The 27,933-nt window shown below is 43.3% G+C and overlaps 1 protein-coding gene across 6 annotated transcripts in view; it reads left to right on the top strand.

Moving 5' to 3' along the window:
* The window catches only part of ARHGEF15 (Rho guanine nucleotide exchange factor 15), a 91,041-nt gene that overhangs the window by 23,864 nt on the left and 39,244 nt on the right, over positions 1-27,933 (top strand). Inside the window, exon 1 of one of the 6 annotated variants that reach the window (XM_087947697.1) lies at positions 15,612-15,774. The exons of the other annotated variants lie outside the window; for them this stretch is intronic. The gene's annotated coding sequence lies outside the window, so the exon portion shown is untranslated. Of the gene's footprint in view, positions 1-15,611; positions 15,775-27,933 lie in introns of those variants that run through there. 6 annotated transcript variants of the gene reach the window in all.

Here is a 27,933-nt window from a genome sequence, read left to right as displayed (position 1 = left end):
CATTTGGCTCCGTCAAATCTCCTTCCGAAGGCATGCAATTTTATTTCTTGGGACAGGGATGGTTTTTTGCATCCTTGCATCCTACCTCCTTGCCAGACTGTAGATGACCCTTTCTTTCTGCTTCCGGAAGGCATCCTCCTCTAAACCCTGTTTGGTTCACTCACCTTCCCAAAAACCATCATGCCTCTTATTGAATCCAGTTTTAGAATAGAATAACAGAGTTGGAAGGGACCTTGGATGTCTTCTAGTCCAACCCCCTGCTCAGGCAGGAAACCCTATACTACTTCAGACAAATGGTTGTCCAATCTCTTCTTAAAAACTTCCAGTGTTGGAGCATTTACAACTCCTGGAGGCAAGTTGTTCCACTGATTAATTTTTTTGTCAGGAATTTTCTCCTTAATTCTAGGTTGCTTCTATCCTTGTTTAATTTCCACCCATTGCTTCTCGTCCTGCCCTCAGGTGCTTTGGAAAATAGCTGGACTCCCTTTTCTTGGTGGCAGCCCACGAGATATTGTAACACTACTATCATGTCACCCTACTCCTTTTTATTAAATTAGACAAACTCAATTCCTGTAACCGTTCTTCATATGTTTTAGCTTCCAGTCCCCTAATCATCCTTGTGGCTCTTCTCTGAGCTCTTTCTAGAGAAGAAAAGCAATCTTTTTTTTTTTAAGTGGGAAGATGGGTTCTAGACCAGCAGTCACCAACCGGTGGTCCTTGGACCACCAGTGGTGGTCTGTGAGGGAAATTTTGGTGGCCTGCAGAAAAATTATTTGCATTTTTTATATTAAGAAATTATATTATATTAAATCAGGGGTCCTCACACTATGGCCCCTGGGACGGATACATGCAATGAACATTTGTGTTGCTGCAGAGAGTCTCCCCCTTCGGGGTCTTCTTGTATGGGGTCAGAGGGGGGCAGAAATTCCGACTTAGGATCCATTTCAGCCTCCTGATGCAGGGCTTTGGGCGAAGGCTGGAGGGAAGTGCCGCTGGTGGCGAAGAGCTGGAGGGCCTTGTTCCAGTGGAACTGCATCCTGGCCTGGAACTGGCTGACTATCTCAGCCTGCTGAGCCTCCAGGTGCCAGGACCTGACCTGGCTCTTCCACAGGTCTTCCCTCTGGAATGCCTATGCTCATAGTTCTCAGTGAGGTGCTTCTCCTGAGCCTCCTTCTTGGTCAGATCCAATTTGAACTCAGCTGTTTTGCCAATTCTTTCTCGTGGCGGCTGCTTAGCTCCAACAACTGCTTCCTGTTGGGGCCCTAAGGAGCCTGGGCAGGGAGGCGAGGAATGGCTGGGAGGGGAGGCCAGTGAGGCACCCCACGATGTGACTGACATCGAGTTAGCCACACCCTCCCAGTCACATGACCACCTAACCATGCCCACCCAGCCGGTCATTAGGCAGATCATAATGGTGGTCCACGGAATTTAAAATTATGAATTTAGTGGTCCCTGAAGTCCGAAAGGTTGGTGACCCCTGTTCGAGACCACTCAATCAGATTGGAAACAAATCCTCTAGAAATCTCAACTAATCTGGCCCTTTCTCTGGCACATGGCACAGATGAGGTGCGGTAGAAGAATAACTCAACTTCTTCTCATTCTATTATGGGGGACCTAATTCGGACTGGTCTGATGGAAGCTTCCTGCAGAGCCTGAGCTCAGAAGTGATCTATTGGGGAAGGGATCTTCTTAGGGAAAGCAGGATTGGTTTCTTTCCAGGAGGGATGACTGCATGCATTTTCAATAGATTGTGGACTTAATTACATTCAGACTAATTAGATTCAATAGATGACGGACTTCATTTCATCATTGAAGATTATTTTGAGAGTTGCCTGGATAATCTCCTTATCCCTGAGGATCCTTTCCCAAGTTTTTCTTCACTTGCCTGGATTTGAAAAAAGGAGACAGAACAGTAGAAGGAAAAAAGTAGTAGACCCATTGCTGTTTTGTATTAAGCTAGTGGAATTGTGTTTGTGTGGGTGTGTATAAGTGTGTTTACATGTGTTTCCATCTTAGTGCATCTCATTCTCAGTTTTGAATGTGGGAGCATGGCAGGTATTAATAGCAAATTTTAACAAACCAGCCTTGTAAGGTTATTCTAGTCTAGTCTCTGATTTTCCCTGTCTTCCCAACTGGCCTGCAGGCTGCAGTTCATGGGAGTTGTAGTCCTGCACCTATTGTGAGTTTGGGGAAACCTTTTTCTGATCTTAACAGGAGGAGGAGTGGAAAAGAGCAAAGCTGAAAAGAGCAAAGCAGAAATGGCCTCTCTCTTTCACGCTTGTAGAATAGCCACAAACCATTCAATTCTGAATCAATTTTGAATTTGGGAAATCAAATCTGTCCAGAATAAAAATAAACTTTGCTGCCTCAGCCCTCCCTCCTGTTTTTGATTTCATGTCCTTCTTGTGGTTTGCTCGCGCCTGCTTCATGTGGGATGACTCATCCGAGCCGCTGGATTTTCAAATTAGAGGGGGGAAAACCGTGTGGAAAAGGCACTGGGAAAGGGTGGAGCATCCGATAGAAGCTGGGAACTGGGAGGAATTGTTCTGGCGATGAAAGGATGGGGAAGTCTGGTGCGTTTGGCTGGGCTCATGTACGGCTGCATGATTCAGTGTCATGTAGTAGCATGAGAAGTGACATTAGTGCTTTATAATTGCCTTGGTAAGACCACACTCGGAATATGGCGTCCAATTGTGGTCACCAAAATACAAAAAGGCTATGGAAAGAGTGCAGAAAAGAGTGGCAAAGATGATTGGCGGGTGGGTTGAAGACTTAAACTACAAAGAATCCTTGAAGGAACTGGGTATGTCTAGTTTAGTGAAGAGAAGGATCAGGGGAGACATGATAGCAGTGTTCCAATATTTGAGGGGCTGCCACAGAGAGGAAGGGGGGGTCAAGCTATTTTTCAAGGCACCTGAATGGAGGACAATGGATGGGAACTGATCAAGGAGAGAAGCAACCTAGAACTAAGGAGAAATTTGACAGTGAGAACAATAATCAGTGGAACAGCTTGCCTTCAGAAGTTGTGGGTGCTCCATCACTGGACGTTTTTTTAAGAAAGAGATTGGACAACCATTTGTTGAAAATGATATAGGGTCTCCTTGCTTGAGCAGGGGGTTGGACTAGAAGACCTCCAAGGTCCCTTCCAACTCTGTTATTTTGTTATATTTTGCAGAATTATATTATTGTAAAGCCGGGAGCATTTTGTCTAAGTTATAGGGCTGCCCTTCCAATTCTAGTTCGGCAGCACAGAAGCTGCATAAATGAGCATCTCTGTTGAAGTTAATTTCCCCCCCCACTTTGAGTTAAGCATGAGTCACCCCATTCCTGTGGTATGTTTCTTCCTCCTTCCTGTGGGGAAAACCTTGGGCATTTCCACTGTAGGTCAGCAGAAGGAAAAGGGGCCTTTTTCACTGAAATGTATAACAGGTAGTCCTCGGCTTGCAATGATTCATTTAGTAACTGTTCAAAGTTACAACAGCACTGGAAAAAGTGACCTATGACTATTTTCACAGTTATGACTGTGGCAGCATCCCTAGGGTCACATGATCAAAATTCAGACGCTTAGCAACTGGTTCATACTTATGACTGTTGCAGGGTCCCGGGGTCATCATGTGATCCCCTTTTGCAACCTTCTGACAAGCAAAGTCAATGGGGAAGCCAGATTTACTTAACAACAAACTAACTTAACAGCTGCAGTAATTCATTTAACAACGGTGGCATGAAAGATCGTAAAATGGGGCAAAACTCACTTAACAATAGAAATTTTGGGCTTTCCTGCAGTCATAAGTTGAGGCCAACTATCCAGTGGTAGGTTTCCTAATTGTTTCCTATCAGTTATCTGCGCGTGTGGATGGCTCAGAGACCGACCTCTGTCAACGCTGGCAAGCTCAGCTGATGTTTAGCTCAGCTGAGGCGCGACAATCGGCTCTGCCGGGCAAATCAGCTGAGCTAAAAACAAGAGAATATAGGAGAGGTAACAGCAGGGGCAGGTGGACGGGGCCAACCAGAGGTGGTTTTTTTCTAGTTCTCCAAACTAGTCAAAATTTCCACTACTGGTATGCTCTGAACCGGCTGAATACCACCTCCATATCTATCGTGCCTTATATTCATTGATTTTAATACAGATAGTCTTTGATTTACAACCATTTGTTTAACATAGCTGCGAAGTTATGAAGGCTCTGAAAAAAGTAACTTGTATATATGCATACTTTGCATATCGCAATATCTACCTGGACACGTGATCAAAATTCGGGAACTTGGCAACTGGCATGTATTTCCAATGACTGTTTCATCCCTGGGTCACATGCCTGTCATTTGTGATCCTGCCACCTGATATCTGACAAGCCAAGTCATTGGAAAGGGAAGCTCGATTTGTTTAATAATCATGTGATTCATTTAATGACCAAGATGATTTGCTTCTTAACTGTGCAAAAAAGGTCATAACATCGAGCACGACTCACTTAGCAACCATCTTGCTTAGCAACAGAAAATCCCAGTTATGGTCATAAGTCAAGGGCTACCTATATAAACATCAGTAATTGATTTTAAGGATATTAAATACCATTTCAACTCTTCTGCTTTTATTCTCACAGTTTACAATTTCTCTTTAACAGACAGATAATTAGAATTGGAAGGGATCTTATAGGTCATCTAGTCCAACCCCCTGCCCAAGTGGGAGACCCTACACCATTTCTGACAAATGGCAGTCCAATCTCTTCTTGAAGGTCTCAAGTGATGGTGCTCCCACAACTTCCGAGGGCAACTTCTGTTCCATTGGTTGATTGTTCTCACTTTCAGAAAGTTTCTCCTTATTTCCAGGTTGAATCTCTCCTTGTTCAGTTTCCATCCATTATTCCTTGTCTGGCCTACAGGCAATGATTCTTTAATGCTTTTGCTTTGATGATGCTGAGATACCTCAAACAATTACAGAAGTAACCATGTGGTAGAAATAACAAATCTTTATTAATAATAAATAATTAATAATAGATGAATACAGGTCGTCCTTGGCTTACAACCACAATCGAGCCCCAAATTCCCATTACTAAGGGAGATAATTTGTTAAGTGAGTTTTGCCCCATTTTACCATCTATCTTGCCACAGCTGCTAAGTGAATCACTGAGATTGTTAAGTTGTAAAGTGAATCGGGCTTCCCCGTTGAATTTGCTTGTTGCAAGGTTGCCAAAGGGGATCACAAAACCCCGGGACACTGCAATTGTCATAAATATGAGTCAATTGCCAAGCATCTGAATTTTGATCATGTGACTGTGGGGATGCTACAAAACTCATAAGTGTGAAAAATGGTCATAACTCTGTCATGCCCCTGGTGGAGACTGACTCTGAGGAGAAGAGGAACAGCCAACAGGGAGTGGGAGTGTGGCTCCAGAGGTGGTGGAGGAGGCTGGGGAAGGGCAGAGGCCGGCTGAGCAGTGAGATCCAGGCCCATCTCCTATCCATCCTAGGTCACGCAGGGAGGAGAGGATCAGGGAAAAGCGAGGTCTACTCAGGAGGAGATTACCATGATCTTCCTCGTGGCTTGTGTTAGATCTGGAGGAGTGGGCGCAATAACGGAGACGAGGCATCGGGTAGTGACTCAACTCTTTAATAGTGAATTCAGAACAGAGCGAAGTGCTTGGGCAGCAGCAGCTCTTTTATAGAGCTAGCCGCTGTCACAGCAACCAATGAAATTGAGTTAACCGCTCTAAAAGCATCCAATCAGAGACGGCCCACTGTCAGCCAATCAGATCAGCCAAAGGCGGCCAATCACGATTCGCTTATTCGCGGGCCAATCAGAAGTGCAGGATTACGAGCCTGCTACTGAAGTAAAACTAGTAGGGTTATTGATGAACGAGTTTGTTTAGTTCGTAACACCCCTCCCCCCTAGGTTCCGTCTGAGGGGTGGGGTGACGTATTCCCACAAGTAGGCAGCCCGTTTCACCTGTCTGCTCGATTTTCGCTGTTCCACCAGTTTCTGCTCTGGCTCTGGCCCCGGTGGGCTGTTTGTAGAACCGGGTGGCGAAAATGGTTCCCCTTCTCCGCTCGGTGACTCAGGGCTATCCTCTCTGTTGTCATCCGGGTTCCTTGGGCTTGATTCTACGATCGGGCTGTTCTGCGGCGAGGCGATTTCCCAGCTCGGTCCTCCTCCGGACGGTGAGTATCCCATGGTTGGTTGTGCAGACTGCTGGGCTTCGATTATCGGGTCATTTGTTATTTCTATTTCGGCCCCTTCGAATTCCCTTCCCCCCCCAGTTAGAGATTCAGGGGTGGAGATAGGGTTAGGTGCCAAGTGGGAACGAAGTTGGTCTATGTGGCGCTTCCATAATTTTCCATCGTTAATTTGTAGACGGTAAGATCTAGGGCCCGTGAGTTGAGTTATGGTAGCGGAGACCCACAATGGGTCACCTGAGAAGTTTTTTGCAAAGACTAAGTCACCTACCTTGAACGCACGACACTTGCTGCTGGATCCACAAGGTTTTTCTGGCGTGTAGGTTGGGTGTAGGCGGTCGAGGTGTGAGCGAAGTTTCCGGCCCATCAGGAGTTTGGCCGGGGTTCTGTTCGTGGTGCTGTGCGGGGTGATGTGTTGGAGGAGAAGTATTCTGGTTATTTTGTCATCAATGTCGCCATGTTCCATTTTGTGCAAAGTCTTTTTTATGAATTGGACCATCCACTCAGCCCTGCCATTGGCGGCAGGATGAGCCGGCGAAGTTAAGGCGTGGCGGATGCCCTGGTCTGCTAGGTACTGTTCAAATGCCAGGGCAGTGAACTGGGGCCCGTTATCTGAAACTAAAACGTCCGGCAACCCGTGCGTAGCGAATAGTCTATTTAATTTTTTAACGACGGCTTCTGTGGTGGTGCTTTTCATTTTGTGGACCTCGAGCCAGTTGGAATAGGCATCCACTGTTATGAGAAAAGTGTGTCCCTTGGTGGGTCCCGCAAAATCAATGTGGATGCGGGACCAGGGACCACGAGGTGCTTCCCACTCAGTTGGAGTTGCCTTTGGTGGGGCCGCGCGGATTTCCTGGCACTTGTTGCAGGTGGCCACCCAGGCTTCTATCTGTTTATCAATACCTGGCCACCACACGTAACTTCTTGCCAACACCTTCATTCGCACGATGCCTGGATGACCATCATGCAAAAGTTTTAGAACTACATGTTGTAATTTTTCGGGGATGACGACTCTGTCTCCCCACAAAATGCAGCCCTTCTGGGAGAACAGTTCAGTCTGTCGGTTTTTGAAAGGCGCGAAAACGTCATTGGGTTCGTTGTCAGGCCAACCTCGTTCCACCCAGCTGAGGACTCGAGCCAATACAGGATCTTTTTTCGTTTCCGCGGCGATGTCTCGTGCAGTCAGGGGTGGTGAAGGGAGAGTTTCAATTTAGAGTGCAGTTAGAGTTGGAGCTGGATCGTCGATGGCTTCCGGTAGCGGAGAATGACTCAAGGCGTCAGCGTGGGGAATGGCTTTCCCGGGGCGGTGTTGCAGCAGATAATCGTATGCGGCTAGAAACTCTGACCAATGGGTCATTCTGGGTGATAATATGTGGGGAGTAGGCTTGTCCCCCGCTAAAATGCCAAGCAATGGCTTGTGATCGGTTATTATGGTAAACGGTCGTCCATAAACATATTCATGGAAACGTTTAATAGCGGATACAATAGCGAGAGCCTCTTTATCGAGTTGGCTATAGTTTCTTTCAGTCTTTGATAAAGTTCGTGAAAAGAAAGCAATAGGTGCCTCATTGCCGTTTGGTAGAACATGGCTTAAGATGGCTCCCACCCCAAATGGCGAGGCATCGCAGGTGACAGTTAAAGGCAAAGTCTCGTTATACTGCATTAATACAGCGTCTGAGGTTAAAAGATCTTTTACTTGCTGGAATGCTCGTTCTTCCCGATGTCCCCAGACCCAGGAAGCCTTCTTATCGAGTAGTCTGTGTAATGGCTCAGCTACAGTCGCCTTCTGGGGAAAGAAGATGTTATAAAAGTTAATGAGTCCCAGGAAGGCTTGGAGGTCTGTTTTATTCTTGGGTCTTGGGGCGTTTTTTATTGCAGTTACTTTTTTTTCGGTAGGATGGATTCCCTTTTTGTCAAGTAGGTACCCCAGGAATTCAACCCTCTCAGTACAAAGTTGATACTTGTCCTTTGAATTTCTGAAGAACCGCTCTGAGTCGTCTCTCTAAAATGTCTCTAGTGGGGGCAGCTATCAAGACGTCATCGAAATAAGGCACGACCCCTTTTATGCCTTGTAGCAGTCATTCCATCAGGCTTTGGAAGATGCCTGGTGCTACACTCACTCCAAACTGGAGTCTATTGCACTTAAATGCACCTCTGTGCGTGACTATCGTCTGGGCCTCAGCAGTCTCTGCATCTACGGGTAGTTGCTGGTATGCCTGGGCTAGGTCCAATTTTGCAAATATTTTCCCGCCGCCCAGGGAGTGAAGAAGATGTTGGACCACAGGTACAGGATAAGCGCTCTGCTGGAGCGCGTGATTTAGGGTGGCCCGGTAATCCCCACAGATCCTTATCGACCCATCAGGTTTTATGGGTGTTACAATCGGGGTTTCCCAGCGGGCGTGATCGATTGGTTCCAACACCCCCTGGGCTATTAATTTGTCCAATTGTTCATCAATCTTTGGCTTGAGTGCGAAAGGCACTCGACGAGGTTTAAGGCGTATGGGCGCAACATCAGGGCTGAGGCTAAACGATATGGGGGACCCCTTGTACTTGCCTAGTTTCTCAGTGAACACGTCCTGGAACTCCTGGACGAGGGTCGCTTCCCAATCGCTGTATCCGGTCTGGTGAATGCCAGCTAGTTCGATCCCCAGTGGAGCGAACCACTGCAGCCCCAACAAGCTGGGTCGGTCTCGATCGACGATGGTAAGAGGCAAAGTTGCGGTGTGGTCTTTGAAGGACACTTGGACGTGGCGGGACCCGATAACTGGAATCCTGTTTCCCTGGTAGTCCTTTAATATGATCTTTTGGGTGCTGAGGTCCTGGCGACGGATGTCAGGGATCAGCTGTTTGAAAGTTTTCCATGAGACCATTGATAGGGACGATCCCGAGTCTACTTCCATCGCACATGGGCGATTCTCAATGGCGACCTTCACTCGGATCTTTCTTGCATCGAGGATGATGCGTGACCGATGGTGATGGTTTGGTGCGCCTCTTCTCGTCTAGCTGACGCAGCAGGCGCTCGATTTCTGTAGTGGTAGTGGTTCCATTGGTGATTCAGGCGGTCTCGATTTACAGGCGGGCTGCCCGTTGTTTGGCGGGAGTTGCTACAGATTGGACTTGACCCCCGCTTACTCCTGCAGACCTTGGCGATGTGGCCTCTCTTTCCACAGGAACAGCAGAGTGCGTCGAGGAATTTGCAGTCAGATCGCGGGTGATTGGCCCCGCAACCAGCGCATTGACGCGAAGGTTTCTGGCTTCGCTGGTCTCGCTGGTCACGCTCTGACCTGAGTCGGTTGACCTCTTCTTCCTCACTATCAGACGAGGATTCGAGGTCTTCATGATGCGCCATTGTTGAGTGCCTCTCGGAAAAAGGCGTAGTATCACTGGCAAGTTGGCGAAGCGGTGCGTTGGTGCGGCGCATTCGAGCGGCCGACTTCCTGGTTGCTTCTGCTGCAGTAGCGTCGGCTATGACATCTGCGAGGTCGATGTCCCCTTTAGCCATGATCTTGCTCTGAGCCGCGTGGTCATCTAATCCCAGAACTATTCGGTCTCTCATGGCTTCCTCAAGGTTTGAAAAACCACAGAGTCCACCCAGGTTCCGGAGGTCAGCGAAAAACGCTCTCGTTTTTCCATTGGTCCCTCTGGTAAAACTCGTGTCTCCGGATGAGGGTTGGCACCGCGGGTGCATAATGGGCCCGAAGGATAGGAGCGAGGTTATCCCAATCTATTGTCTTAACCTCTGCAGGTCTTGCAAGTGCCTTAGCCATTTTAAAAACGGCCGGCCCACAATGGGTCAGAAAGACCGCTCGTTTCTTGCCAGGCGAAGCGTCCTTCAGGTTGTTGGTCTCCAGGAACATCTGGAACCTGTCTATATACGAGTCCCAGTCTTCGTTAGCTGGGTCAAATGGAGCGGGTGGTATGGCGCCGCTGGCCATCTTGCCGTTGTTGGCGCTCTCTTAGCCACGTGCTCTGTTCGGTACTCAGCAAGTGCTCAGTCAGCTCTATCGTCTCCGTATCCCATCCTCGTCGCCAGTGTTAGATCTGGAGGAGTGGGCGCAATAAAGGAGACGAGGCATCGGGTAGTGACTCAACTCTTTAATAGTGAATTCAGAACAGAGCGAAGTGCTTGGGCAGCAGCAGCTCTTTTATGGAGCTAGCCGCTGTCACAACAACCAATGAAATTGAGTTAACCGCTCTAAAAGCGTCCAATCAGAGACGGCCCACTGTCAGCCAATCAGATCAGCCAAAGGCGGCCAATCACGATTCGCTTATTCGCGGGCCAATCAGAAGTGCAGGATTACGAGCCTGCTACTGAAGTAAAACTAGTAGGGTTATTGATGAACGAGTTTGTTTAGTTCGTAACAGCTTGCAGCTGGGAGCTATGTATATAAGTTTATAACTGCGGTAGTCAGAATTGCTGGAGTCAAAGTTTAGTGTTTACTTTGAAAGAGGTTTATCTTTGCTGGCGTTCTTCCCATGGACTCTCCTCGGTTATCTTCCTGGAATGTATGATTAATTATCTTGGCTTGCTTCGGAACTCATCAATGCGGTTTGTTTTGGTTTTCTTTTTGCCTCATTATTTACTTTTGTGACTTTAAACTGTGCCTAATAAAACAGTGAAGTTAAGTTGAAGACCTTACCGGACTTTAATGTATGTTTTGGGTTTGGGGTTATTTTGAGAGACTACGGGTCATCACACACTCTTTTCAGTTCTGTTGTAACTTTGAACAATCACTAAACAAATGGTCGTAAGCTAAGGACTACCTGTTACACATTTCAGTGAAAAAGGCCCCTTTTTAAATTCCTAGGAATATGGTTGATGGCAAGATGCTCCTCAATAATAAGAGGACAACTATAATAAATTATTGCAACAAATAAAGAAAGATCTGGATTCCTGAGGGAAACTACAACTATCATTATTGGGAAGAATCACCGCAGTCAAACTGAATATATTACCAAAATTGCTGTATTTGTTTCAAATGATCCCAATAAGATAAAAAATTATTTGAGGAGTTAAATAAAGTAATAACAAAATTTGTTTGACTAGGAAGAAACCCCAAATAAAATTGAAAATGTTACAGGATAGCAGAAGCAGAGGTGGCTTCGGACTCCCAGATTGGGAGCTATACTACCACGCAACGGCATTAGCATGGATAAGAGACTGGATAAATCTGAATAATAAAGGGATCCTAATATTAGAAGGTTATGATTTGCAAATAGGATGGCATGCCTTCATTTGGGAAAAGAAGAGTAAAACACACTCATATTTCCATAGACACCAAATGAGAGGTGCACTTATACAGGTCTGGGAGAGAATTAAAAAAATCATTACATCAAAATACCCAGTAGATTATCAACCATGGAGGCTATGATTTATCCAAATACATTGGACTTAGAAAAGATGGTAAGATATAGTGAATTGTTAGACAACCAAAAGAGGCTCAAAACAAACCAAGAATTGAGAGATCAAGGAATAAATATAGCTTGGTGACCATATTTACAATTGCAAGCGAGGTATAAAAAAGATTTAGAAGAGTACGGGTTTGATAAAGAACAAGAAAAACTGGATAAAATACTATTGGGACTGGAGGAGAAATCCATAATGAAAATATCTACTTATCTGTCAAGATTTAAAACTGAAGAAGAAATAGTTAAAGGATCTATGATAGTCTGGGTGAGGAATTTTGGGTACAATATCGAATTAGAAGAATGGGAAAAATTATGGACAAAAAATTATAAATTAACTATGTCCGCGGCCTACAAGGAAAAACCTCTACAGAACATTTTATCATTGGCATTTACCACCAGCTAGACTGGCTAAGATGTATCTAATATGAGTCTTGAATGTTGGAAGTGCAAACATAAACAGGGTACTTTGTTTCATATGTGGTGGTCTTGTCCCGAAACTAGGAAATACTGGGTAAAGATAAGAAAATGGTCACAGGATATAACAGGCCTTCAAATTGAGCTTAAACCTGAACTTTTCTTACTAGGAATAATAAGAGGAGAATTCAGTAAAAAAGTTAAATATATTTCATATAGTGACAGTGGCTAGAATTGTCTTTGCACAAAGCTGGAAATTGAACAGCAATCCCTTCTGAGGGAATGATATTTTAAAAAGTGTTGGATTGTGCAGAGATGGATAAGCTTACTTTAAAATTGAAAGACAGAGAGGAATTGGAATATTATGTGGTCTGGGACAAGTGGTATAGCTGGCTAGATAATAGACTAGATAATAGAAATAAGGATTAAAAGTATATGTATGTATATAGGTATATGTGAATTTGTCGATGTCACAGTGTTGTAAAGAATGTAAAAGAGATTTGTAATCTTGAAAAAAGTGCAATAAAAATATTTTTTTTGGGGGGGGGAGGCCCCTTTTCCTTGTGCTGACCTACAGAGGAAATGCCCAAGGTTTTCCCCACAGGAAGGAGGAAGAAACATACCAGAGGAATGGGGTGACTCATGCTTAACCCAAAGTGGGGGGAGAAATTAACTTCAACAGAGACGCTCATTTACCTGTGTTTTATGCATCTTCTATACTGCTGAACTAGAATTGAAAGGGCAGCCCTGTAAGTGTTTTCATAACTTGGAATGGTCACTAAGTGAACTGTTGTAAGTCAGGGACTACCTATAATAATATTGGTGCTAGAGTCAATGAGGAAGCCAGTTGGGATCCACGGGACTAGTGACTTGGGAACATAGGTCCAGTCTCTTCCTTTGAGCCAATGATTTCAGGATTTCCTACCTGACTGCAAATAGAATAGAATAGAATAGAATAGAATAGATTGGAATGGAATGGAATGGAATGGAATGGAATAATAACTTTATTATCACTTTGAATGTACACTAATCAGCATACATTAAAGTGAAAGTTAGGCTCACTACCTCCAATATACACTACATAACACATCAGAATAAATAAATAATAAATACATGAATAAATACAAATATAGAGTATATAGATGTATACCTGTACTGTAAAATAAACTGTTTACAAAGCATGTCTTTCTCCTTTAGTACTCTTATTCTCTACTGAAGTCCTGGAAGTTTATTTCTCCTGCTGTTTTGACACAGAATTCAATGTATCTGATCTTTTGTGTATATAGTACATAAACCTGGAGTAAGTAAGTCTGGAAATGAATCCATTTCTAATCTGATGCCTCTCTTCCTCCCATTTCCTGTAGCTCTGCTGGGCTGGTATTTTTCTTTGGATATCAGTTTGTTTGGATAATTGGCTCTGATTGCTTTCCAAGGAGAAATAAAAAATGATTTCTTAAGTCCCACTGCTTTGTCATCAGGCCACAGGACACGTAGTCCTCACTCACTGACCACTCTGTTTAGCGACCTTTCACAGTTATAACAGTGCTGAGAAAGTTATCATTATGGGCAGTCCTTGCATTAACAACTGTTTGCAGGTAACTTAACAACTCTGTTATTAACTTAAGAGCTGCAGTGTTTCACTTAACAACCATGGCAAGAAAGGTGGTAAAATGGGGCAAAACTCACTTAATAAGAGTCTTGCTTAGCAATAGAAATGTTTGGCATAATTATGGTTGTAAGTTGAGGACTACCTATGCATAATGGTGTTTTTGATACATTTTAATGGAAACTTTTACAAAGAATAGGTTAACTAACAAACTTAAGAGAAAGTCGAAGGAGAAAAGAGAGAAAAAGAAAAAAAGGCAAAATGCAGAAAGAGTACAAAGAAATGGAAATAAGCTTTTGATTTTCCTTGCAGCAAATGTAGAATAAAGAATAATAGAGTTGGAAGGGACCTTGGAGGTCTTTTAGTCCAACCCCCTCCTTAGGCAGGAAACTCTACACCACTTCAGACAAATGGTTGTCCAATCTCTTCTTAAAAACTTCCAGTGTTGGAGAATTCACAACTTCTGGAGGCAAGTTGTTCCACTGATTAATTGTTCTGTAGGAAATTTCTTCTTAGTTCTAGGTTAGTTCTCTCCTTGATTAAATATACTGCTATAAAGCTGTTTGTCTGTCTATCTATCCTCTCTTTCTGACTCTGTCTCTGTCTCTCTCTGTCCCTCTCTCTGTCTGTCTCTGTGTGTATATATATCTATCTATATCTACATCTGTCTATCTATCTATCTATCTATCTATCTATCTATCTATCTATCTATCTATCTATCTATCTATCTATCTATCTAGAGATATAGACAGACAGACAGACAGACAGACAGACAGACTGGCAGATGTAGTTATAGATATATAGAAAGCATCCTCACATATTGCATTACGGTGTGGTATGCTGGTTTGACAGCTGCGGATAGAAAGACATTACAGAAGGTGGTGAGCACAGCCCAAAACATTGTGGGATGTCCCCTGATATCACTAGATGACAACGCTAGGGCTCGATGCCTTAGAAGAGTGAGGAAAATTATCAGGGATGACTCACATCCCGGTCAGCACTTCTTCACTCTCCTACTGTCGGGTAGGAGATATAGAAGCATAGCCAGCCGCACCAACAGGCTGAAGAACAGTTTCTACCCGTGGGCTGTCAGACTTCTGAACGGAAAATAACTTCATGCCAACATAGTATGACAGTCTTGTGGGGCCGGCACGTTGTGCAACAAGGTCATAGAGCGTAATAAGATTGGGACTTCTGTCCTCACTGTGAGTTGTGTGGGGGTGAGGGTGCACGAAGGGAGGTTCATCTCATTGTCACATGTTGTACTCTGACAATAAAGGTAATAATAATATAGATATATCTATCTATAGAGAGATTATAGAGATGATAGATAGATAGATAGATAGATAGATAGATAGATAGATAGATAGATAGATAGATGATAGATAGATAGATAGATAGATAGATAGATAGATAGATAGATAGATAGATAGATAGAAATAGACAGGCAGGCAGGCAGACAAATGGTGGAGCTCTCACTTCACAATCAGGAGGCTATGAGTTTGATCCTAGGTAGAGGCAGATATTTCTCACTCTGGACACACTGAGAATATATCTGCTGAACAAAACTCTGCATTGGCAACAGGAAGGGCATCTGGCCAGTAAACAATCAGCTCCATTCAGATGCCCAGACTCCACCCCGCAAGGGATTATGGGGTCATTAAAAGAGAGGATGATGATAGATTTATCTAGCAATATTTAAGTATATACAAATATACTGCTATGTTTGCTGTTTCCTAGCCCTCCATTGCTTTGTGTGTAAAGTCTTTATTTCACCCAGGTTTTTTTTTTCTTCTCCTGGTCCAGAATCATGCCTGTGGGTGTGCAGGCACTCATGCACACACAGGAGCTAGGAAAATTTACTTTAGGTTATGATTCCTGATTTGTTTTTCTTTCCGGTCTCTTTTTTTATTTTTTATTTTTGCTTTTCTCTGACAGTGGGAGAGTATTCTAAATTAAACATTGCTGTTTCCTGGTTCAGGAAAGACGCATTTCCTGTCTTTATCAGAAAGGGATTGAGGGCTGAGAATTCCTGAAGGGGCTGTAGATTGCATGGGGTTAGTCTCCCACTCCTGTTTGTTAAGGAGGCCAAATCAGCACCACCTTGACTTTTATTTTTGGAGTATTTGATTGAGAGAAAAAGAAAAATTCCAAGACAGTACCCCAAAGACTTGCTTCAGGTAATGGATGCCTTTGTTTACATTTTATTCCCTAATTTTTGTCGCTTTGCTTGGATTCTAGTACTGTATACAGGTAGTCCTTGACTTACAACAGTTCATTTAGTGACTGTTCGAAGTTACAACAGCACTGAAAAAGTGATTTATAATAATTTTTACACATATGACCATTCCAGCCTCCCTATGGTCATATGATCAAAATTGAGGCTTGACTGGCATTGATAGGGAACAACAACAATTAGACAAAATTCTATTAGGATCAGAAGAGAAATTTATAACGGAAATGTATAATTATTTGTTAAGGTTTGATAGGGAAGAAGAAATAGTTAAAGGATCTATGATAGCCTGGGCAAGGAATTTTGGGTATAATATTCAATTAGAAGACTGGGAAAAATTCTGGACAAAATATTATAAATAATGTATGTTGCCTGCAAGGAAACCTTCTACAAAATGTTTTATCACTGTCATTTAGCACCGGCAAGATTGGCAAAGATATATCCAAATATGAGTCCAGAATGCTGGAAGTACAAACAAAAACATGGTACCTTTTTTCATATGTGGTGGTTGTGCCCCGAAGCAAGGAAATACTGGGTAAAAATAAGAAATTGGTTACAGGAAATTGTAGGTCTTCAAATTGAACTTAAACCCGGAATGTTTTTATTACGAATAATTAGAGGAGAATTCAGTAAAAAAAAACACCAAATATATTATAGTGCATATAGTGGCAAGAATTGCCTTTGCACAAAATTGGAAATTGGACAGTACCCCTTCCGATGGTATGGTAATAAAGAAAGTGTTGGACTGTGTAGAGTTGTTTAAACTCACTTTAGAACTGCAAGATAGAGAAGAACCGGAATATTACACAGTCTGGGATAAGTGGTATAGCTGGTTAGACTATAGAAATAAGAATTAAAAGTATATATGTATGTAGATATATGTGAATTTGTCGATGTCACAGTGTTGTAAAGAATATATAAGAGATTTGTAATTGTGGAAATGTACAATACATTTTTTTAAAAAAAATAATTGATAACTTGGCAAGTGGTTCACATTAATTACAGTTACATGTCCCAAGGTCATGAAAACTTCTGACAAGCAAATTCAGTGGGGAAGTCAGATTCACTTAACAACTTGCAGTGATTCAATTGCCACAACTGTGGCAAGATAGATGGTGAAATGGGGCAAAACTCACTTAACAAATTGTCTTACTTAGTAATTGGGCTCAGTTGTGGCCGTAAGCCAAGAATTACCGTATTTGCCGGCGTATAAGACGACTGGGCGTATAAGACGAGCCCCCAACATTTCCACTCAAAATATAGTTTTTGTTATATACTCGCAGTATAAGACGACCCCCCCCACTTGGAGGCATGCTTTTCAAGGCAAAAAAGTCGTCTCATACGCCGGCAAATACGGTAAGTTGTAACACTTGGGGTATTCTGGATATAATTCTTGATTGACACCCCCAACCCCTTTCCCCCAAACTTACAAAGCCACCAAAATGCTTTAGAGAGGCAGCTTCGTCTTTCTCAGGCTGGCACTCAATTCCTCTCCCTTTCTTTGTGACAGCCCCGCGTGCGTGCCATCGACTCCAAGGGTGGGGGATGGACAGCTGCCAACTCTCTCTCTCTCTCTGTGTGTGTGTGTGTGTGTGTGTGTGGTGTGGAGGGTAATTCCGCTATCTCTGGCCTCCGCTCGGTTTTAAAGTCGCTTGGCCGGTTCCCAGGTCGCAGCGCGCGCTGGCCGGGAGACGCGGCGCCGGGTGGAAGCTCGGTGCAGGGAGGCAGATCTTTCTCTCTTAAGCGGGGAGGGGAGGAGGGGACAAGAGGAGGGACGGGACGGGACAGGGGGCGGGAGGAGGGCGCTCGCCTTCTTCCACCGCCCACCGGACCCTTTTCTTCCCAAGGGGACCCTGGAAAGCAGCTCGGGAGCCGGGTGGCCCTGCCCAGCGGGGTCCCATCAGGAACTTCCTGAGGACACCCCCGCCCCAAGCACAGCCCTCCCGGTCTTTCAAAGAGGGAGGGAGAAGCGGAGGAGCAAATTGCCGCCCCCGCCCGCTGCCCAGAAGGAGGGGCGCCACAGTCCACCCCCACCACCTTCTCCCCCCACTCCCCCGGCCATTACGCTGCTCGGGGCTGGCTGGGCGCGGCCCGCCAGAGACCCTCCCGCTCCACCCCCACCCCACCTCCAGATTGGCCTCCGCAGCGCCCGAGCCGGGCGGAGGGTGGGTGGGTGGGTGGGAGGAGGAGGAGGAAGAGAGACTTCGGCTGGGCTTGAAGGGGCTTCGCAAGTTGCGGAGCTCCGCCCCGTCGCTCTTGCACCGAGTGACAATGTATTTACCGGCGTATAAGACGACCCCCCACTTGGAGGCATGTTTTTTAGGGCAAAAAAGTCGTCTTATACGCCGGCAAATACGGTACCTGCATTCGTTTATTATTAATGATTTATTATTAACAATTTATCATTTCTGCCCCATAGTTAATTCAGTAAATGTTTGAGGCCTCTTAGTGTCATTAAAGAAAAAAAAGAAATTTTCACACTTACGACCATTGCAACATCTCCAGGGTCATGTGATCAAAGTTCAGCTGCTTGGCAGATGCCCCCATTTCGTGTCACCATTGTTAAGTGAATCATTGCAGTTGTAAAGTTAGTGACAGAGTTGTTAAATGAATCTGGCTTTCTTGTTGGTTTTGCTTGGGAGAAAGTCGCAAAAGTCAATCACATGACCCCAGGACACTGCAACCGTCATAAATATGAGTCAGTTGCCAAAGTGTCTTGAATTTTGATCATGTGGATACTGCAAGTCAAATGTGTGAAATATAGTTATCACTTTTTTCAGTGCTGTGGTAACTGTGAATGGTCACTAAACAAACTTTTGTAAATCAAGGACTACCGGTATATCAACCCAGACTAAAGTAGAGATGAAATGTGAAGTTTTCTGTGGAACAAGAAGGAAGGATCGCAAAGATCCTAAAAGAAAGTAATTCTGATAAACTTCTTTATGGGGTGATGGACATTTTCATCCATGTTGTTTCTGTAGAATAGCTGAGTTTAGAGTTCATCAGGAAATTATCTTCTACTGTAGCAGATGGACCTGTTCACAGCTTTAAACCATAGTTTGCTGTCATCATGGCTTGTTGAATTGGCTGGGCTCACAGATTGTCCTAATCCATAAATCAACTACACATCACAGTTGTTCAGTTGAGAAGCTGAGTCAAAACAATCCGGGTTTGGTGAAACGCTTAACTCCACTTCCTGCCTCCAGTTCCATGAAGACAGATGTCTATAATATTTGATCCTTAAAATGTGAAAATTTGGCATTTATTTTCTAACGTTTGATATGGCTCTCCAAAGGAAACCTGGTATGTTTTTAATTGTGAAACATCAAAAAAATATTTTTTTCTATACACTTATTTCTTCAACACATTTTTGTATTGATCTGTCTTAAAATACAAAAAATGTACACAGGTAACCAACAAAGCAAAGCAGAAATTAACATACATATGTACATATACAAAACTGCAACCAATTTTGGTTGCCATAACATAAAAAAGATGTTGGAACTCTAGAAACAGTGCAGGGAAGAGTAACAAAGATGATTACGAGACTGGAGGCTAAAACCAGGGGTGGGATTCTACCAGTTCGCACCTATTTGCTAGAACTGGTTGTTAACATTCTAAGCAGTTCAGAGAATCGGTTGTTAGAAGAAATTACTGGCCTAATCCTGTAAGGAAGGCAGGAAGGAAACATTCTGGTGTTGCTTACAGAAACTGCCTCTCTGTTAAAAACTGGAAGTTTTTAAGAAGAGATTTGTCTGAAATGGAACAGGGTTTCCGGCCTAAGCAGGGGGTTAGACTAGAAGACCTCTAAGGCCCTTCCCAACTCTGTTATTCTATTCTATTCTATTCTATACTACACACACACACACACACACACACACGATAATCCTCAATTTATAACCATTCGTTTACTGGAGGTAAAGGTAAAGGTTCCCCTTGCACATACATGCTAGTCGTTTCTGGCTCTAGGGGGCAGTGCTCATCTCCATTACAAAGCCGAAGAGCCTGCGCTGCTTGAAGACATCTCCGGTGGTCATGTGGCCGGCATGACTAAATGCCGAAGGCGCACGGAACACTGTTACCTTCCCACCAAAGTGGTCCCTGTTTTTCTACTTGCATTTTTACATGCTTTCGAACTGCTAGGATGGCGGAAGCTGGGACAAGTAATGGGAGCTCATTCCGTTACGCGGTGCTAGGGATTCGAACCGTCGAACTGCTGAACTTTCTGCTCAACAATCTCAGTGTCTTAGCCACTGAGCCACCTCATCCCTTGTTAGTGAAGTTACAACAGTACTAATAAAGTAACTTATTATTTGTCACACTTACAACCACTGTAGCATCTCCATGGTCACATGATCAAAATTCACGGGCTTGACAACTGACATGCATTTATGACAGTTGCACTGTCCTGGGGTCGTATGATCGACATTTTGTAACCTTCCTACCTGGCTTCTCACCAGCAATGGGGAAAGCCAGATTCGCTTTATGACCACACATTTACTTAACAACTGCAATGATTCATTGAACAACTGTGGCAGAAAGGTTATAAAATGGGGTAAAACTCTCGCTTTACTTAATAATGGAAATTTTGGTCAGTTGTGGTTGTAAGTTGAGAATTAACGTTATGTGGAAAATAATAATATCAATGCAATGCAATATGCTCAAGCCATTGGGTTAGACTCGAAAAGGAGAAGAATATAAGAGGAAACTATTCAGTTATGAGAAGTATACACACACACACAGACACACACAGTCAAAAAAGAAAGGAAAAATAACTGCAGTAATGAATGCTGGATATTTCAGCACACCAAACTAAATAAAGGAAGAACATAAAATAATGTTCAGCCCAGGTCATACACTTATGAATCAGTATGCCTCAGCTAAAGAATTTTGGCAACCATCTGTGTCATATTTTTATGGGCTTCAGTTTATTAAAAATACCAGTCAGAGGAAAGAGCTTAAAAGGGAGAGCGTGTAAACCTTTATGGCATTCCTCTACAGAAATTGCATAAGAATCTTACCAGCTTTGTAATTTGATTGCTTCATTCCTTACAGGATTATTAGAATATTCTTTAGTTTTCTGATACCTATTTCGACTTTCTCACCTGTTTAATGAAAAGGTCAGTGGAAATTACATTTAATAAAACACTAGCTGCTTCTCTGGGATCATGGAAGTATTGGTTTAAAATAATAAATTAATTAAATGCTCTTCAAGCCACTTATTATGGGATTCTTCCAGGTTGCAGAATGTAGGACAGAGTTTTTCCAACTCAGCAACTTTCAACTCCCTCAGCCAGCAAGGCATAAACCATATACTTGGAAGAGTTCTTAGCATTTATTATTAGTAGCTTATGGATTGGTTAGTCTGAGACTGTATGAAAAAATAAAATACAGGATCTAATTCCACGGTAAAATAGATGAATGAAAATGCAAAAATTAAATTCATCCTGTATGTGGTAAATACAAGAATCAGCAATCAGATAAAGACATCACCTTTGAAGGATAACCTGATCTATTTAATGGTTCTTAGTTCTACTGCCTTAATTATAAACCTAGCAGTTTATAATGTATACATTAAAGACTAGGAAAAAATAGGACAACCTGCTATTCACATCCCAGTGGACTGTTTTTTCAAGCTGGAATGTTAAATATCAAAGCCTACGAGGGGCAGAGAGCTAACAGTCAAACAAAACATTTATTTGTATCCCATCTTTATTATTTTATTAATAATTCAAGGCAGTGAACATACCTAATACAACTTTCCCTTCCTGTTTTTCCCCATAACAACAACCCTGTGAGGTGGTTGTGGGGAGAGAGACAGAGCGGGGGAAGGAGGAAGGGAGGGAGAGGGAGGGGGAGAGAGAGAGAAAGAGAGAGAAAGAGAGAGAGAGAGAGAGACCCAAAATCACCAGCCAGCTTTCATGGCTAAGGCAGGACTTGAACTTTGTCTCCTGTTTTGACAGCTTGATGCCTTAACTGGCTCTCACTAGACTAGACCAAACTGGCTCTGTAATAAAATAATAATAATAAATATATTTATTGCTATAAATCACTGCCTTTAAAATTTCTGCACATCTTCGAAACTGCTCCAAGCAGCTTTGCCAATTGCACCAGAGTAGGGGTGTCAAACTCAATTTCATTGAGGGCTACATCAGAGTTGTGTTTGACCTCAGGGGATCAGCAAGGGGGGGCATGGCCAGGTCAATATCAATGTCATGTCAGGGGCTCCTGTAATGGCTCGAGCGCTCTGCAAGTGAAAACGGGCTCCCGAGTTCCGTTTTCAGCTGCGACGGCTTCCTGCAACCCTCTGCCAGTGAAAATGGAGCTCAGGAGGGCCATGGGCCGGTCATTTCTATTTCCAGGTTGGCCCCATGGACCAGATCTAAGCACCCTGTGGGCCGGATGCGGCTCACGGGCCTTGAGTTTGACACCCCTGCACCAGAACATAGCTCTTCTATGCATTTAAAAAAAAACCGGAAAAATTCTGCAAATCTGAGTGTCTTTCACTGTCATCAGCTCCGCACATGGATTTGGCTGTGAATTCTGCAGCTTCCAAGGCCTTGGTGTAGTAGGCTGAGCAACTTGGTGTAAAAAAAAAAAAAACCCTGCAGAATAATCTGCTGGGTTTTTCCCACACACACACATTAGAAATGACAGGCAGAAATTCGGCCAGACGGTTTCTGTTGCAGAGATTTCAGGTTTGGATGGGAAAAGAGCTTTCTTGGCTTGGTTAAACCACCCCACCCCCACGCAGCTGTTAAGGAAGTCATTCCTCATTTGGAAATCTCAAGGTACCACTTGGGTGGGTGGTCGGGTGGATGGGGAGGTCGCCATAGCAACCTCGATCCGATACTCCTGTTACTCCTCGGCCGCAGATCCTGACAGATAAATAATAGGCAGGGGATTGTCCTATCTTCTCTTTCCTGTTCTGGCCTTAGACAGGGTCTACCGGCCCACATTAAGTGTCCCAAAAGACCCAATCCTCCAGCCTATTTTCCTGAATGTCTGTGCAGGTTTTTTGGGTTATTGTTGTTCCTTCTCCAAAATGGAAGTATAGTGAGAGACGGGGCTCTCCAGAGGTCAGAGGAAGAACGTGTTTCCTTCTATCAGGTTTGCATTTTTCTTTTCCCTCAGCATGTCTGGGAAGAAATGGTTGCAAGGGTCCTGGGAGGAAGAGTAGGTGGAGGGGCAGCCTCTAGGCCTAAAACTATGTTGCTGATTTGGTACTCCAATGCACCAAAACTTAGTCAATACAATCAGTGGTGGGATTAAAATAATTTAACAACCAATTCTCTGTCCTAATGACTGGCTGGATGAGCATGGCCATGGTGGGCGTGGCCAGGGGGTGTGACAGATAGCCCTTGGCCTCCTGCACCCCTCTGAGAGCAAAACAGGCCAGGGAAGCATGCCATCCCTCCAAACCCCATTTTGGGCTTAGTAGGCCTTCCTGCAGCCTCCTGGGAGCAAAAAAGGGCCATGGGTGCCATGCTCCCTTTTGGGCCTTGTAGGCCTCCCTGAAGCCTCTTGGGAGCCACACAGAGTGTACAGGGACTCCGGGGAGGGGAGGGGCGGAGCCAGATAGCAATTTAACAACTGATTCGGCCAAAGTGGTGCAAACTGATTGAATCCCACCATTGGATACAATTCTTTTTTTTAGTGACTATTCAAAGTTACAACAGCATTGAAAAAAAGTGACTTATGACTGTTTTTCATCCTTACGGGGTTGTTGCAGCCTTCCTGTGGTTATGTTTGATTGGCAGCTGGCTCATATTTATGATGGTTGCAGTGTCCAGAGGTCATGTGATCACCTTTTGCAGCCTTCTGACAAGCAAAGTCAATGGGGAAGCCAGATTAACTGTGTTACTAACTTAACAACTGCAGTGATTCACAACTGTGGCAAGAAAGGTTCTAAAATGAGACAAAATTCATTGAACAACTTATCTTGCTTAGCAACAGAAATCTGAGGGTCAACTGTGGTCATAAGTCAAGAATTACCTGTATATATTTTTTTTCCCAAAAGAAAGAGAAGGCATGGAAGTATAGTTAAGTTTTTAAATGGTTATTTATTGATATTCTGACTTTTATTATTTTTACAAATAGCTCAAGGCAGTGAATATATTCAATAGGCTTTCCTCCTATTTTCCCACAACAACATCCCTGTGAGGTGGGTTGGGCTGAGGGAGAATGACTGGGCAAGAGTCACTCAGCTGGCTTTCATGGCTAAGTCAGAACTTGAACTCACAGTCACTTGCTTTTTAGCTTGGTGCCTTAACCACTTAACCATCATTCTCTGTCCCCTCCTGTGGGTCAGCAGTGATTTGGAAATAAAGGATGAGAAGGAGCTTCCAGAAGCCACCAGCTACCATTCCTACCCTTAACATTTTCTTATTTAGTGTATGGCATATCATAGATCCGGGGTGTCAAACTTGATTTCATTAAGGGACACATCAGGGTTGTGTTTGATCTCAGGAGATGGGGTGAGTGTGGCCAGGGTGGGCCTGTGGTGGCCCAAGCACTTTGTTATCAAAAATGGGCTCCTGACAGAGGTGGTATTCAGCAGGTTCTGACCAATTCTGGAGAACCAGTAGTAGAAATTTTGAGTAGTTCAGAGAACCGGCAAATCCCACCTCTGACTGGAGATTTTACAATATCCTTCCCCTGCTACACCCACCAAGTCACGGCCACAGAACTGGTAGTAAAAAAAATGGAATCCCACCACTGGCTCCTGAGCTCTGTTTTCAGCTGCGACGACCTCCTGCAACCTTCTGCCAGTGAAAATGGAGCTCGGGAGGGCCACATGTGGGGCCACAAGCTCTGTCTTCACTGGCAGAAGCACCGCAGGCCAGTCCTTTGCTGTTTCCAGGGTGGCCCCTCGGGTGAGATCTGAACACCCTGAGGGCCGGATCTGGGCCCCAGGCCTTGAATTTGACACCCCTGCACCACAGTATTACTTCTCTGATTTAATCAGTACACCAAAGTGAATGGTCCTATAGAATTTATACACAGGTCAGTTTTCATTTGAAGGGCCGCCAGCTGCCGACCAGTAACCTCAGCTTCCCTTCCCTGCACCCTACTTAATCTTTGCCTCCCTTGTTCTATTTCTTGACCCAGTCTTCAGACTCTAATCCTAAGTTTATCCACCCCCGTGGCAGGCCCAAAAATATATCTCCCCCACCCCCTACCCCCGACAGCTGACATCCCCCAACTGTCTGCTATGGGAGCAGCTGTCTTGAGTTCATTCTTGTACCCTTCTCAGCCCCACCAAGCAGACACATTGCCAGCACTCCCCCAGCTATCCTCTTGGCTTGCTTGCAAGGTTTCCGGTGAGTCGGACATGAAGTACGATTTTTGCATCTACATTTTAGGGGTTGGAAAGCTGCCTGCTAGTGTTGAAATCCCCGTCCCATTTTGGAACAGAATAGGGAATTAATCTGTGGGGTGGGAGGAAGAGGGTTGAAGCATGGGGTGGGCGGGGTGGAGGAAGGAGAGTATTGCATTTTTTCCAGCCCCACCCAGGGAGATTATTTTATTTTGTGCTTATGAAGGCACATACTGTATGCCTAATGTGGTAAGTAACTGGAAACCAAGGCTGTAGACCGGAGATTATTTTTTATTTTATTTTTAAAAAGCAATACAGGTAGTCCTCAACTTACATCCACGATCCAGCCCCAAATTTCTGTTGTTAAGTGAGACATTTGTGAAGTGAACTTTGTTCCATTTTTTGGACTTTCTTGCCACAGGTGTTGAGTGAATCACTGCAGTTGTTAAATTAGTAACATGGTTGTTAAGTGAATCTGGTTTTCCCATTGGCCTTGCTTGTCAGAAGGCCGCAAAAGGATGCAACAACAGTAATAAATATGAGTCAATTCCTAAGCCCTGAATTTGGATTACATGACCATGGAAATGGTGCAAGTCGTGTGAAAAACATCCTTAAATCACTTTTTTCAGTGCCGTTGTAACATTTGAACAGTCACTAAATGAACTGTAGTAAGTCGAGGATTGCCTTACAGGGTTGTGGACAGATAGTCCTCAATGTATGACCATAACTGAGCCCAAAATTTCCATTGCTAAGCAAGGTAGTTGTTACATGACTTGCGTCCCGTTTTATGAACTTTTTTTTTGCCACTGTTGTTCAGCAAATCATTGATAAGTGAATCATGTAGTTGTTAAGCGAATCCGGCTCCTCCTCCCCCCTGACTTTGATGCAGAGGCAGCTGGGAAGGTTTCCAGTGGTGATCATGTTACCTGAATTTTGATCGCGTTACCATGGGGATGCTGCAGTGGTTGTATCTGTGAAATCCAGTCATAAATCACATTTCAGGGCCATTGTAACTGAATGGTCACTAAAGGAATGGTTGTTAGTTGAGGACTCCATGAAGTTAGTTTCTTGTCATTACAGGTAGTTTTCAACTTACAGTAAATTCATACTGTGACCACTTGAAATTACATCAGCATTGTCCTCACACTTGTGACCATTGCAGGGTACCCACAGTCACATGATCAAAATTCAGAGGCTTGGCAACTGGCATGTATTTATGACAGTTGCAATATCCTGCAAATATACGTGATTGCCATTAGCGACTTTCCTAGCCAGCTTCTGTCAATGACACTGGAGGAAGCCAGATTCAATTAACAATCGTGCAATTCATTTAATGGCTGCGATGATTCACTTAACAAATGCAGAAAAAAGTTCATAAAATTGGGCATGACTCATTTAACAACTGGCTCGCTCAGCAACAGAAGTTCTGGACTTTATTGTGGTCATTAGTAGAGGACTATCTATAGTATAGTATATAGTATAGTATTTCTTTAGGGAATCCCGTGAGGCCATGGCATTTCTATAGCAGTGTTGGGATTATTATTAAAAATAGCAGGATTCAATTATACTCTTGCTTTCCTCCATTACTTCCCAATTGTTGGAAGGCAGGTTGTTGCCTGGCCCATTTCTAATTTTTGAAACTTTGTACTGAAAGCCAAATTTGGCCCTAGATTCTGACTCAGCTTACCTTCCCATAAGCAACTGAGTCAGAAGATCATTAAAAAGCAATTTATTAAGGAACCCTGATAAAATGGGATCTCTCTATGAAAAAAGGAGAGAAAAAGAACCCCTAGGCCCATGTTTCACTCCTCTTTATAGTTAACACAACAAAGAAAATGCAAGAGAGAAGATACTAACTAGATTGGGCAGAATTGTAGGGGGAGTGCATAAGCGCACTAATCATGCCTACCATCCCTGTCCTATTGTTTCTTTTTATTTTTCTTATAAGTATCCGTCTCAAGTATTCAAAACTATGTTTATTCTTATACCTGTATCTTGTAAGTGATTGACAAATCAAATAAATCAATAAAATGAAATGGATAGACTTACTGTCAGGGTTCCTAAAAAACCCAGCTCCAATCAAAAACTCAGACAGGCATTTTCTCAAAAGTTCCTTTTATTAGAGTAGGTATACCAGCACATCTGGGAAAACCTGAATCTTTTTTTTTATTAATATTTTTTTTATTTTTATAACAACAACAAAAACAAACAAATAAAACCTTCTTTCTGTTCATCAGTGTGTCAGTTGGGTACACATTTCTTTGTGCACATAATAACATTATCATACATATTTTACTTATATATGTTTGTAATCCTTCTAATCAATATTTTATATCACATAAATCACTTCTTATATTAGCCTTAACATTATATTTATTGACTTTCAATAATATATTTCACATTCATTTACTTACTGTCTAACTCATTCAATTATCAGTAATAGATATTATACTGTACTTGCATATTTCTATTTCTTAATCTTCTATCTAGCAATTCATAAAATAAATTCTAAATTTTATAATAAACTTTTTCCTGTTGTTCTCTAATTGCCATTGTCAATCTACTCATTTCTGCACATTCCATTATTTTCTTAATAATTTCTTCATCCATCTGAATTTTCTCATTTTTCCAATTTTGTGCAAATACAATCCTGGCTGCTGTTAATACATTGATAATCAAGTAGGTTAACTCTTTGTTATAATCCTCAGGCAAAATTCCCAATAAAAATGTCTCTGGTTTTAAATCTATAGGTTGTTTTATCATTTTCTCCAACCACATATGTATTCT

This window comes from Notechis scutatus, chromosome Z (genome assembly GCF_049901735.1).
Source record: "Notechis scutatus isolate UNSWTSFEM ecotype Mainland chromosome Z, rNotScu1.2, whole genome shotgun sequence".
NCBI lineage: Eukaryota > Metazoa > Chordata > Lepidosauria > Squamata > Elapidae > Notechis > Notechis scutatus.
The sequence above is the reverse complement of the archived record's forward strand: the minus strand, read 5'-3'. Positions and strand labels throughout refer to the sequence as shown.